We start from the raw sequence: 13,353 nt of genomic DNA on the forward strand, positions 1-13,353 counted from the left end.
ACTCTCTTGGTTTATCCATATGTCTCTTTCTTTAGAACTCACCTCAAGGCTCATGATGATTAGCATGATAATTTAATCCAAAGAATATAGCCTTTTGTAGACAAACATATTTGGATTCAAACTCTATCCCTCTACCCACATGCTGTGTGAACTTGATTAAATGTCTTCATTTCTCTGAATCTGTAAATTATCTTGCAAGGCTTTCGTAAGGATTACAGTAAACAGTGTTTCATTGGTTTGCTTAGGACTTACATATTTATTTAAACCTCCCCAATCCTACAGGTGATTTCTTTGCTCTGTATGCCCTCTCTGCTTAGATACTCTACTTGCACCTCCTTCATTTGTACAGCTGCTTACGTTTTCAGCCTGGGTCAGAGTCTTGTTTTTCCCATCAACCAGGGGATGATCTGGATCATTCCATATAGCACCTATGGTAGGGATCTACCCACAGGGAGCCTCAGGATAGGGACAGACTGCTGGGCTTCCACGTGTCTTTTTTCTCTGGATCCCTTGGAAGGAGCTCAGGGTCAAGTGCTTAGGGAGCTCAAGGGTGCATCGTCCAGCCCACGTTCTCTTGCTACTGCCATGCTAGCTCTGCACAGGTTTCCTGAGTGGGTTGCTGATAAAGAAGGGCGTGGAGAGTCTTTTGGGGTGAGGGGTGGGGAATAGGGGGAGGCAGAGTAATTGTTATTATTAATGGTCTTCTCTGTGACTCAGATCAATTATAAATACTGAGATTCCTAAGAATCGTAATGATGGGATACAGGTAGAAAGGTGAAAGCCTTCCATGGATTTTCTCTTTAACTCCCAAACTCTCAGCCAGAGGACATAACTTCTTTTGCCCAGTTGGCCTTCCCTGCCTACACTCAATACCCCCAAGTGGCAGGTGGGAGGTAGAATCTAGTGGCCCTGCTTCCTCTTGCCTGCAGCTCACTCACAACCATCCCTATTGTAATGCCTACCCACTCCCTCTCACCCTAGCTGCTGGGGGTATGGGTAAACAGCCAGGTTAGCCAGATCTCCCAGCTCTGATTTTTATCTCAAGCCTGGAACCCCCCCTTCCCCCAAAATATACCCCTCCCCCCCAAAAAAACCCCACAAAAAAATCCTACACTTGACAAAACTCAGTAATGAAAGGTGTTTTCTCCACCTTCCTTTCTCTGGTTCCCTGGAGCTTATTTCACTGGAAGGGAACGCAGGTTGATGTATTTTTAAATGGCTTTGATTTTATCACCTTGCTTAATGATTTGGCACGTTATTTATTAGATGGGGAGCTTCCCAGAGGGGCCTGGCCCATTAACGTATAAATAATGTGGCAAATAGTTCAATAGAGCCATAAAAAAAGTGATTTAGAAATAAATTGACCTCTGTTTGTTACATGTAAACGAAGGCCCAGGGTCATAATGTATTTCGTGACCTTAAGCTGGGTTGGTGGGGTTCGGATGAGGAGGGATGAGTAGGGGGCTAGTGCACACACCCAGGAGATTTTTTGGTCACAGCTCTTTTTTCTCTACCATGTTGACAGTGTGGTGGATGTGATGTGGGCTGCCTCAGTTGCATCTGTAGCAAAGAGAGACCTATGGTCTGGGGCAGCAACGCGGTTGGTAGGGATGGGGGGGCTGTGGTTTGAGGTGGGGGTTTCCTTCTGGACAAAAATCCCTGTTTGTACTTTCATTGAGAAGTTAACATTTAACCCAGGTATGTGGGAAGAGAAGTTGATGGTTTGAAAAGCAGGACCTGTCTTGGTGCATTTGGGTCACCGTTGTAAGCACATTTGATGGGGATCTGTCCTGTTCATCTCTCCCTAGCACAATGTGCAGCACATAGTAGGTAGTTAGTAAATGTTTATTAAACACATGTCCACAAATCTCCAGTGATTGCTGTAGGGAAAGAACAGCACAGATAATTTCTGAACTAGAGATGGGAAATAATGGGTACAATAGATAACATTTATTGAGAGCGTGGTATGCATTAGGCATTTTATTAATCACTTCACATGTATAACCTAATTAAATCTTTTTTATGTTTAAATTGTGAAATGACACATATTCATAAGACTGTATAAAGAATGTATGTGCATTTTAATGAATACTGTGGCATATAGAAATGCCCATGTAACCACCATTTATTTAAAAAAAAGAACTTTGCCAACACCCCAGAAGCCCCCTTTGTGTCCCTTTTTGATCACAATCTTGTCCCTTTCCCAAAGATAACTATCCTGTATTTTGTAATTAATTAATTGTAATATTAATTTTCTGGTTTTTCATCATGGTTTTAGTACCAGTGTATGCATCCTTAATATCACTTTGCTTTTTTTTGAATCTTATATATACTCAAACTGTGTGTATTCTTTTGTGTCTTACATTTTTTACTCAGCATATTATTTGTGAGAGTCATCCGTGTTGCTTGTCCTGGCAATTTTTTCATTTTCATTGCTGTACATATTTTATAGTATGAATATACCCTAACTTATCCATTGTACTGTTGATGGACATCTGCATCCTTTCCAGTTTGTATCAGTTGAAAACAATGCTACTCTGAACATTCTTAAACATGTATCCTGGGGCGCCTGGGTGGCTTAGTTGTTGGGCGTCTGCCTTCGGCTCAGGTCATGGTCCCAGGGTCCTGGGATCGAGCCCCCACATCGGGCTCCCTGCTCAGTGGGAAGCCTGCTTCTCCCTCTCCCACTCCCCCTGCTTGTGTTCCCTCTCTCGCTGTCTCTCTGTCAAAAAAGAAATAAAATCTTTAAAAAAAAAAAACAAACAATAACATGTATCCTAGTGCTCATGTACCCATGTTTTATAGGTTCTATACCTAGTAGTGGAATTTCTGGGTTATAGGGTATGTGAACATTCAAGTCTACTTGGTAATACCAAATTGTTTTCCAAAGTAGTTGTATAAATTTTCACTCTAACCAGAGTATCTGAGAGTTCCCGTTGTTCTAGCATTCTTGCCAAACTCTTAGTAGCCTTAGAATTTTCCAGTTTAATTTTTACAATATCATATCAAATTGGAATTATTATGATTCCCATTTTATAGATGATTAGACTGAGTATCAGGGCGTTTAAGCAACTTACTCAAAGTTGTATAACTGGTAAATGGCAGAGCCAGTATTTGGATTTGAACTTGACTCCATAACCCAGCTTTTAATCTCTATATTTACACTTTGTCTTGATAATGAATACTTGATATATTTTGGATAAATTACATAGCAAAAATTTTCTGCACGCTTCTTTGTTAAACAATTGAACATTTTTTTGTTATGTATTGAATGGACTGTCCTTCTTTATGCTTATTACCAACTTGCGCGGTGGGAAAAGTAGCTTGTTTCATACTTGGGGTAGGGGGGAGCATTAAGATTAAATATTTAATCTTTAATATTAAATATTTGTCAGAGAGTATCTGACATGGACTTGGCTGTAGGATGTCCAGAAGAAGCTTCCAGAGATGACCCCAACCATCCCTCTCTGTGGGCTGGTGAACTATCTGTAAACAACTCCTGGGCGAGGGACTCCACCCAGGAGCCAGAAAGTCCTTTTTTCATGCTACTTCAACTCCTGCTGCTGTTTCAACTCATTCCCTCTAGTTCATTCTTCCAAAGAGAAGCTTAATATATGATCAAAGGCCCCCTTTCTGGTTTCAGGGTATCATGTTGGCTGGGCAGAGTTTCCAATAGAGTCAGGGCTTTAGGGTGTCTTTCATCCCAAGAGCTCAAAGCCTCCCACGGACATTAACCCATTAATCACCAAGCTGTTCTGTGAAGTTGAGAACTAGTCAGTGGCAGCCTCCCCCGCTTCCCAGGTAGAGAAACTGAGTCCATGACTTGTCCAGAACTGCTCAGGGAGTCAGGGTGGAGCCAGGAAAGGAACCTAGGTGTCCAGAGAGACCATCTCCTCTATTGTCGGTGAATCAGGGCTCCAGTTTTCTGCACATTCAGCAGAAAAAAGGACTCACTAGTGAATGGTGAAAGTTGAGGCCAGTGTTACCGGACATCAGAATCCTGGGATCACTGAGGAAGACAGCCTCGCCCACAGAGACATGCATTCCTCAAGACCAGGGCCAGGGCGGTTTACTTTTGTGTCATTGTTGTACCTGGTAGACTATGCCCAGTACATAGAAGGCCCTTAATAACTATTTGCTGAGTGAGTGTATGAATGAGCAAGTGGCAGGATGCCTGAATTTGTCTTATTATCTGGGCCTCCTCCCCGCTCCTGATTTTTCCTTCTAACAAGAACATCTTTGGGAAGGGGCAGGGGCATGAGGAATTGAACCTTCAGCCCAATGTCTCTGGGTGATGTGAGCCTAGGTAGAACAGTGGGTGGGGAGAGAAGCCTTAGGTCCACAGGCTGGGAATGGAAGAGAGAAGGGGTGGCAGGAGTTCCTGAGACTCACTCCTACTTTGCTTAAGAAGATCTACAAATGAAACTAAATTTTAAGCTTATTTCAAGAATTCTGTGTGTTCCTGCCCCTCACCTGCCGACATAGTCATCTGGGACAGATACCTTTGCCAATTACAGCTTTTGTCCATTTCACAGCAAACAGTAGAGCTCTGGACCTCATGACCAGATAAAAATATGAATTTTGTTTTCTACGGGTCCTCATCATTTTGGTGACACTCTCAATGGATTCCTGTTTAGGGGAAGCAGTGAACATATGTCACTTTAAAATATGTTGCCCTCGGGGTGCCTGGGTGGCTCAGTTGTTAAGCATCTGCCTTTGGCTCAGGTCATGATCCCAAGGTCCTGGGATCGAGCCCCGCATTGGACTTCCTGCTCAGCAGGAAGCCTGCTTCTCCCTCTCCCACTCCCCCTGCTTGTGTTCCCTCTCTCACTGTGTCTCTCTCTGTCAAATAAATAAATAAAATCTTTAAAAGAAAAATAAAATATGTTGCTCTCAGTGTGCTCAGAGATCACAAAATCATAGACTCTTTTAAGACTAGAGGAAATCCCTGAGGTCATGGCTTATGCATCCCTGTGTTTTAGTAGAAGATGCCTAACTCAGTTATGGGGTGGACTGAAGGAGCGTTATCTTGTTTAGAATGTTCGTGTATGTGAGACTCCCTATGTATATCTCTACACATGACAGCGTGTGTATATGCAAATCAATTTACCTGTTATTTGTAGGAATCTCTGTGAATGAATGTGTCATGAGTGAGGAGGCCCACATTTGTGTAGGCTGCTTTGCTCCCTTTTCGAGCGCCAAATGTAGCTTTTCTCTGTCTGTGGGCCCTCCTTTCCCTCATCCCCCACTAGTGCTAGTTGGCAGCTCCCGAGGAATCTTGAGGCTGGAGTTGAGGATATTTGCTCCCAATTCTTCTCCTGACGTGTCTTTATTTCAGCCACCCATCTGATCCCATCCCTGTCCCTAAAAGGGCTCCCCGCTGCTTGCATTTATCTCCCTGTTTTATGATGTCATTTAATTAGCTCGCACACGGTGGTTTTATGGGACAAACATGGCCTTGTTTGCCTTATAACTGGATTTCACAGCTCTGTGGGGACAGGTCAGGAAATCTCATGCTCGTGGTGTATGTTCAGGAATACTGGGTCTTTAGGAACCTAGGAATTTTGGGAATGGTCTGGCTTGGAGCTCTATCTTCCAAAAACCAGAAAAGACTCACCTCTTACTTCTCTAGTTCCCCATCCCATGGCATGTGAATCACCTTGCTGGGGGAAGTGGGAAGACTGTGCGAACCATTAGGGGTGAGGGGATACCAATTCTCTTGCTGTCCTGAATCTCTGTTGCTCATGTGACTGTCATACTACTTTTGGCCCACAGATAGAGTGGCCACTCATAGGGTAGTTATAAGCCTCCTGAACACTGACTCTCAGGGAATGAGATGCAGATATTATAGGGCACATGCTAAAATAGGGCCTATGAGCTCAAGGTCCCCCAATGAGAAAAATGGAGAGAATCTTACTCCTTTAACAGAGACTTGTGCGCCTAGTGGGACAATTAAGGTGTTGATCAAGCAGGGTTCATCCAGATGCTAATTAGGGAATTGGGGCTACTGTTTATACAAATTTATATTGGGAATGCAATGTGTTGTTTTGGTTTGTTGTTGCTTTTTTTTTAAGATTTTATTTATTTGAGAGTGGGGTGGGGGAGCACGGAGCCAGACGTAGGGTCCATCCCGCAACCCTGAGATCATGACCCAAGCCGAAATCAAGAGTTGGGATACCCAACTGACTGAGCCACCCAGGCACCTCTATGGTTGTTGTTTTGTTAGCTGGTTTGGTCAGGAAGACCTGGGAAAATATAAGAATGAACTATTCGGAACCATTCTAGAAAGAGGAGTTCCATCTGATTTTCCTATATCTCCAATGAAGGAGACCCTGCCCTCTGCTGCCATGTGTGACAATGTTTTGTGGAAGCAGCTTTCCTTCTCCTCTTGCCCACCTCACCAAAGTACCTATACACACGCCCTTAGAAATGTCCACGAGCAATTTCTTGGTCAATACGCTCTTCTTTTCTCAGTTTTAGACAGCACATTTCTCTGGCTTAGTGTTGGTGAGTAACCAAATATGTATATGTGAAATCTGCATGGGGGCAAGAGATAGGGGGCTGGAGGACCCACAAGCAACTTTTGCTTCTTCTGTTCTCCTTCTGCTCTCCTCCACTGCTCTGCCCTGCAGGGATGAGATCCTCAACCTCAGGGCCCTCACTTCTGCCCTCTGTCCGTTCTTCACTTTCCCTTTACTCTGGCTCCCATCTTTCATGTCTCCCTCCTTGGCCTGTCCCTGCATTCGACATCCCTTTGGGCAACTCCTTCTGAAACCCATCAGTTTGTTTTCTCCAGAACCACTGGTAGAAAGATGCATAAGAAAAGTAGCCTGGAAACAGGTGAGCAGAAGGGAAGCTGCGGTAAGCTGTCAGTCTGGGGTCGGGAAGGGTGTTAGCAGAGAGTAGCGATTGAGGGAAGAGCACCCTAAATTGTAACTATAAGTAGAAATAAAGATCACTCCCCTTCTGGAATAGTCTGGATCTAGTTATGCCTGGATGCCAAAGATTAGACCAGATGATTCCCAAACTCTCAGAGGAAGGAAGGACTCAGTCTCTCTGTTTCCAGAATCTACCTTGTTGGAATATTCTTCAGAAAATTGAACTTAAATCCTTCCTGATGCTGTTTGCAACACCTTATGAGTTGGGTGATGAATACAGTTCATCCTGACTGTCCCCTCCTCCCTGGGAGCTTGTGACAGCACATCTCACTGAAAAACCATTAGGTTCCTAAAGTGTTGGGACTGGCCCTGGCACGCCTTTGCCCTTCTGTGCTGTCCTATCTCCGGATGACTTCAGAGAAGGTGAGGGTGGTGTTCACTGGATGCTCCCGCCTCCCCCTCCTCTTTCCTCTCAATCACCAATATATTTTCTCTGACAGTTTGCACAGATAGTTAAGATACCGTGTAATTACTGTTGCATTTGAAAGCCAAACATGATTTATATCTGACAAGCTCAGTCATCTTTGGGATGACTTGGTGTGTGTGTGTGTGTGTGTGTGTGTATGTGTATTTGTGTGTGTGTGTGTGTGTGTGTGTACATATGTTGGTTATGTCTTTTTGTGGGATCAGAGTAGGTATTGGGCCCTCTGCCTCTCTCCCCCACTCAGTTACCTTCCTTTACTGAGTCAAGAAACTGGAGTATATAGAACACTGGAGGGAAAAGCAGCATCCCTGTTCTCAGGAGACCCTTGGTGGAATGGGACTGATGTGATACCCAGGACAACAGCACACACACAAACATAGGGGATGAGGCCAGTAATGGAGGATGGAGAGACATTACTGGAAGCAAAATGGGTGACATATTGACAGAGGACTTCTTTCTGGAGGAACTATGGGGAGGTGTTTGGAGGAGGTGGATTAGCACTGAAGAGAAAGGAAAGGGGGGTGCCTTTGATGGGAGAAAAAAAAAAAAGACCTTTAAGGTAGAGTGAGAGAATTTTGCAGGGAAGGAGGCAGCTTTGTCTAGTTAGAAGGACATGTCTGAATGAGGGAGTCACAGGGAAGGGGAGGGTGGGGAGGAGGGGCGTACCAGTGTTTGGAGGGGGGCGGGTCACTGGTGATGTTGCATCAAACTACTGTCGGGAGGCATTTGGGTAGTGCCTTTGAAAGCCCAGATCTGAGGTGGGCTTCTGAGGTGGGTTTCCCTGCAGTGGGGGACTGGGCTTGAAGAGAGCAGGGGTTACAGCAAGCGGGGAGGGCAACCAACAGGGGTGGGGCTGGAAGACTGGAGACCAGGGCCTTCCAGAGTATTGCTTCTGAGCTTTGTGATGAGGGGGAAAGGTAACTGTTTCATTTCCACTTCCCTTCGAATTTCAGTGGGAGAGCTTAAAGTTGTACAAGAGAAAGGACTCTATGATTTCCTAAAGCAAAATGTACCATTGCATTGTTTCTGTGCCCTAAAATATGTTTGGGCCATGAGGAGGGTGCCTGGCTTGAAGGCAGAAAGATGCACAGGGATAGGGCTCATCTTCAGCCCCTGGGGTAGAGTGGGAGTGGGGGTGGTTGGTGTTCTTAAGTTTTGCTCTCGGCGTCTGTGGCTCAGGCTTCTGTCAGTACAGACCTGCATCCCGGCCCCGCCCCAACTGCTGATTATACCCCTTGGGATGCATCATTGCTAGGAAAGCAGATGTGCCAGATGTGACATGTTTGAAAGAAAAAAAAAATCCCTTACCTCTGAGCCTTGGGGAGAGCTGCTAATCACCATCTTGCTGCTGCTCATGGGGAGGGCAGGGCTGAGGTGGGGTTGGTGCCAGCTTCATACTCTCCTAGCCCCTCTGCAGGAGGATCTCTAAGCACCTACAGAGCCAAATGTGGGAGAAGGAGATTTGGGAGAGGAGGAAGAGAAACTAAGGCCTTTATTAAATGGAAAAGATTTTGGTTGCACAGTAGTGGGTGGGCTGCCAGCAAGTTTATTGTTCTGGGGTTGAGCAATTTATGTAAGGAGGAGGAGGAGGTGGTGGTGGTGGTGGTGGTGGTGGTGGTGGTGGTGGTGGTGGTGGTGGTGGTGTGTGTGTTTCTAGGAATTCAACCCAATGGTATCACTTCAGTTTATCTAGCATCTTCTCTGGGAGGACCCCCCATGACTTCCTGAGAGGCTTCCTTCCTGCTCAATACCCTCCTACTGCTCTGCAGTCTTTCTTAGTTTTATTTTCTTCCTGTCCTTAGAAACTGAGCTCAGAACTTGCAGTGTGTCTTGTCCTTTGCCTGAGGGGAGCCTCCTGAGCCTTGCTGACAGATGTCTCAGTCTGGGAAACCCCAGCATGCTTTGCTTAGTGCCTCTCCGCCAAGACGGCGCCCAAGGTACCCAGATGTCAGGGCCCCAGTGCTTCAGCTATTCCCCTGGCCATTTTCTGATGCTGATGGGATAGAGGAACAATTCCTTTGGTAAGACTAGGAGGGGCTTAGGAAAAGAAATACAAGAAAGACTCTTGGGTGTACTAGAAGGTTCTAAGTCTGAGGTCAAGGTAAAGTCACATAGTACTACACAAGGCCTAGGGAATGGACATAATGGTTCTATGGTATCTACAATCCTTAGGAATGTAGTTGACTCCAAAAAAATCTCTGCTCAGATTCCTAGGAGGTGATTCTTGATTACATCTTCCCTTAAGTGTTGACATTTCCTATTTTCTAAACTAGATTATAACTCTTCTAATCTGACCCCAAAGAAAGTGGACCCACCACCAAGACATCTAGGCTAACCCTAAGACTTTAATGCATGTAAATTATTAGAGTTCTGTTATCTCTACCAACTAAAAGTCCACTGACTAAACCAAATCCCAAAGTAGCTCTATCCCTAACCCTATCCTTAATCCTGATCCTGAAAATAAGCCTAATTCAAATCCCAATTCTAACCCTACTCCCCCCCACCACCACCATCTGCCTCCTTCATTGCACAGAATGATTTGAGGGGAGGAGGGGCTGGGGAGAAGAGGGAAGATGAGGAATGCCTCTGGGGAGAAGGAGGAGGAGGAGATCCAGCCAGAGCGACCTGGAGGAGCCAGTGTGGTATCTGGGAGCCTGGGGCATGATCCCCGTTCTTGCCAAGCTGTGAGTCACGACATCATTCTCCATGGCATTTTGTTGGGGGTGTGTCTGGGCTGGCAGCTGGTAAACAGGCTTACTTAGAATGAGGTGCTTCCCCTCTGCCCCTCTCCCTAATTTTGGAACAAGAGAGAAGTCTGTCCTGAGGGTCCTTCTTCCCTTTTTCTTTTAGATTTCACAAGACTCAAGCAAAGCAAGAGGAAAAACTTGGCACTTTGTCATTACTTGCGAGGAGATTATGGAGAGACGAAATTACTGAGAATGCAGAGCCTACAAGCTTCCAAATGTGAGGTGGCCCAGTCCAGCTCCCTGAGCGTCATCCCCCTCAGGGACTCAGAGTTGCTCCATTTTGCCCTGTGCCCTCTCATGAAAGGGCCCACGCTCTATCCCACCTCCCTCCCACCATAGTTATTGCCCAAATTCAGATAGGCATCCACTGTGGCTGGATAGAGATCTTTATGGAGGTAAACCTGTGCCTATGGATGAAGTAACACTGGAAACACTTAGAACTTTTTCCTGAACCTGGTACCTCTTCCCGGCTAACTTTAGTCATAATGTATCAGTTTTCTGTCTACCTGACCCTTGCTCTTGGGAAGGGAGAGAAGGAGCAGGACACTAATGACTGTTTTCTGATGTTGAGGGATGATTAGGATTATTATTGTTTAGTCCTTGGGGGAGCCAGACAACCATCAGCCTGACTCTAAACACATGTAGTTCAAGACAGTTGCTGTCCTCAGGGCTCATGGAAGCTCTACTCCTCCCCTCCTCGATCCTTAGCCCACATCTGCCAAATCCTGCTATAACCACTGTAGATAAGACTTGGGGGAGGGAGGGTGCCTGGTTCCTTGGTGTATTCCCTCTAGGACTCATTTTCATGCCTGGAGCAGAATTTACACCCCTTCCATCACAAATTTAGCTCCTGTCCCAGGCTCCTCCATGGGGTGTGGAGCCCAAAAGTCCTCTAAAACCAACTAGGAAGTGACGGTGGTAGGACTTAATGTATGGTATGTAATGAAAGACCTCTAAAGCTCCATTCTTTGAATGACACGCAAAACTCACTTCAACCAAGCCTAACTCTCAGGTGCAACCCACTTGGAAAAAACCAGTGTTCCAGTTTGCTGAGGATTTCAAAAATGCAGTATGATTTAGAAAAAAATCAAAATATGTGAGTCCAAAGGGGCTATGGGTCAGAGTTCCTGCCAGTTGCCTCCTTTTTCTTTCTCACAATGCTGAAATATGATAGTGATAATAATAACTAACATTTAAATGGTATTGTACAGTTCCAGAGTGTTTTCATTTATAATCATGCAATATAACCTTGTATGCTTGGAATTCTGACTCTCATTTTACAGAGAAGGAAACAGAGTACTTACCTGATTTCCTTAAGGCTGTGGAACTGGTAAGCAACAGAGATGGCGTTTGATCAAAGTCTAGTGACTGGTGCAAGGGGGGCCGAAGATCATGGTGTCCAACTATCACAAAAAGATTTAGGGAACACTTTCTGAAGAATATCCAGGGTGGGGAATACAAAGTTTCTAATGAAATCACAAAAGCGGTCTTAACTCATAGGTTCAGGAGAAGATGGTCTTGGTGTGGGGCCCCCAAAAAATGAGGTATAAGAAACTAAATCTAACCCCAATGTCAAGACAATATTAAGAAAACTGGGGAAGAAGTGCCATCCTATGCAAGCTGATTATGTGTTATTGATGAAATTTTGGGTGTTCTAATGAGTATGATTTAAAAGGCACCTCTAGAGACTACTCTGCCCAGGTCCCCACCTCTGGTCCATACAGTCAACATGTGGTTGGATGCCTGCCAATTTTATCTTAGCCTAATCTAAATCTCTTTTGCTGCTGTCCCACTAGTTCTGTTAGCGGGAGTGGGGGTAGGAGATATCGTTGTCTATCTGTCTATCTCTATCAAGATTTGGAAAGCTGTCTACGAGCTTCCATTGTAATATCCACTTATGGGTTTATAAATACTTCATACTTTTCAGGCTCCTTCAGCCTAAATAACACCAATTCTCTTGGCCTTTTCTTCTCACATACAGCTTTTGACTAACACAGGTTGTTTCAGGTCTTTTTGGGAGGGCAAGTCTCCAAGAATATGAAGCGTTATTATTTCCTTCTGCCCCGATTTGGGCTGTCCTTGCCTTTGCTTCATTGTTGTAAACGCTTCCTAACAGGACTTCCCTCCTTCAGTTCTCTCCCTCATAACCATCCTAACCTCTGTTGAGAGATTTCTTTCCCTAAATCATGATCCTAATCATGCCACTTTCCTGCTCTGTTCCACAGCTACCTCATTGAGTGCTTACCATGTGTCAGGACTATGCTACGTGCTCTATGCGCATCATCTAATTTAATCACGTCACCCTGTGTAGTAGGGACAGAGGCACAGAGTAGTTACAGAACTTGTCCAATGTCTCATGACTGGAAAGAGGCAGAGCTTAGGTTTAAACCCAGACCTTTGCAACCCAGAGTGCATGCTCTCCCAATATTGTGTGTGTATTTTTCAATGTATCCGTCATGTGTCCTGGCGGCAGGACCTGTGATACCTGTCATATCAAGCACTGGAACACCACCCCGTTTAGTAATATTCAATAAATGTTGGTTGATGATTATGATGATGTGGAAAAAAAGCAGTTCTTGGTGAACAAGAGAGGATGGTGAAGGGGAGAATTTTTTTTTTTTAAAGATTTTATTTATTTATTTGACAGAGAGAGACAAAGCGAGAGCAGGAGCACAAGCAGGGGGAGTGGGAGAAGGAGAAGCAGGCTTCCTGCAGAGCAGGGAGTCTGACGTGGGCCTCGATCCCAGGACCCTGGGATCAGGTGAAGGGGAGAATTTTAATTGTGATTATCCAATTTGCTAAGTAGAATTTGGACTTCTCGATCCACGTGGACTTCGCTAACTCCATTTCAAGAGCCCCAACTGTGTGCAGAGCCCTCAATTCAGTGGAGGAATTTTCAAGGGACAAGACTTGGTTTCTGTCCTTGGGGAGCTCCCAGGCTAATGGAGCTCCCAGACACAGGCATTTTTACTGAATTTGCATGAATGTTGCAGGCTTAGATACCATCCAACAAGAGTTTGGAGGCTCTGTTTTGCACGATGGCAGAAGGCTATGGAAAAAGAGACTATAGATATACTTTGGTGTCTCCAGCTGTCCGTCAAGATGCATATAGCCTGGCCGTGACACAGAGAATTTGGCTGGGCCATGCGGGTTGCCTCCACTGTGTGGTCTCTGGCCTGCCACTCAGCAAGGTAAGGGGGTGCCAGAGATGATTTACCCTGGAACAAGGTAAAGAGGCCGAGGG

The 13,353-nt window shown here is 45.2% G+C and overlaps 2 long non-coding RNA genes across 4 annotated transcripts in view; both read left to right on the forward strand.

Moving 5' to 3' along the window:
• The window catches only part of LOC144382376 (uncharacterized), a 126,742-nt gene that overhangs the window by 92,938 nt on the left and 20,451 nt on the right, over nucleotides 1–13,353 (forward strand). The gene's annotated exons all lie outside the window — the stretch shown is intronic.
• The window catches only part of LOC118555800 (uncharacterized), a 105,230-nt gene that overhangs the window by 71,790 nt on the left and 20,087 nt on the right, over nucleotides 1–13,353 (forward strand). For 2 of the 3 annotated variants that reach the window (XR_013449211.1, XR_013449212.1), the window contains 3 exons: nucleotides 10,213–10,326; nucleotides 11,393–11,439; nucleotides 12,916–13,300. This is a non-coding gene — a long non-coding RNA (uncharacterized LOC118555800). Of the gene's footprint in view, nucleotides 1–10,212; nucleotides 10,327–10,956; nucleotides 11,440–12,915; nucleotides 13,301–13,353 lie in introns of all 3 variants that reach the window. The other variant, XR_013449213.1, reaches the window with a different exon arrangement.

The sequence above is a fragment of the Halichoerus grypus genome, chromosome 6 (genome assembly GCF_964656455.1).
Source record: "Halichoerus grypus chromosome 6, mHalGry1.hap1.1, whole genome shotgun sequence".
In the NCBI taxonomy this organism is placed as follows: Eukaryota; Metazoa; Chordata; class Mammalia; order Carnivora; family Phocidae; genus Halichoerus; species Halichoerus grypus.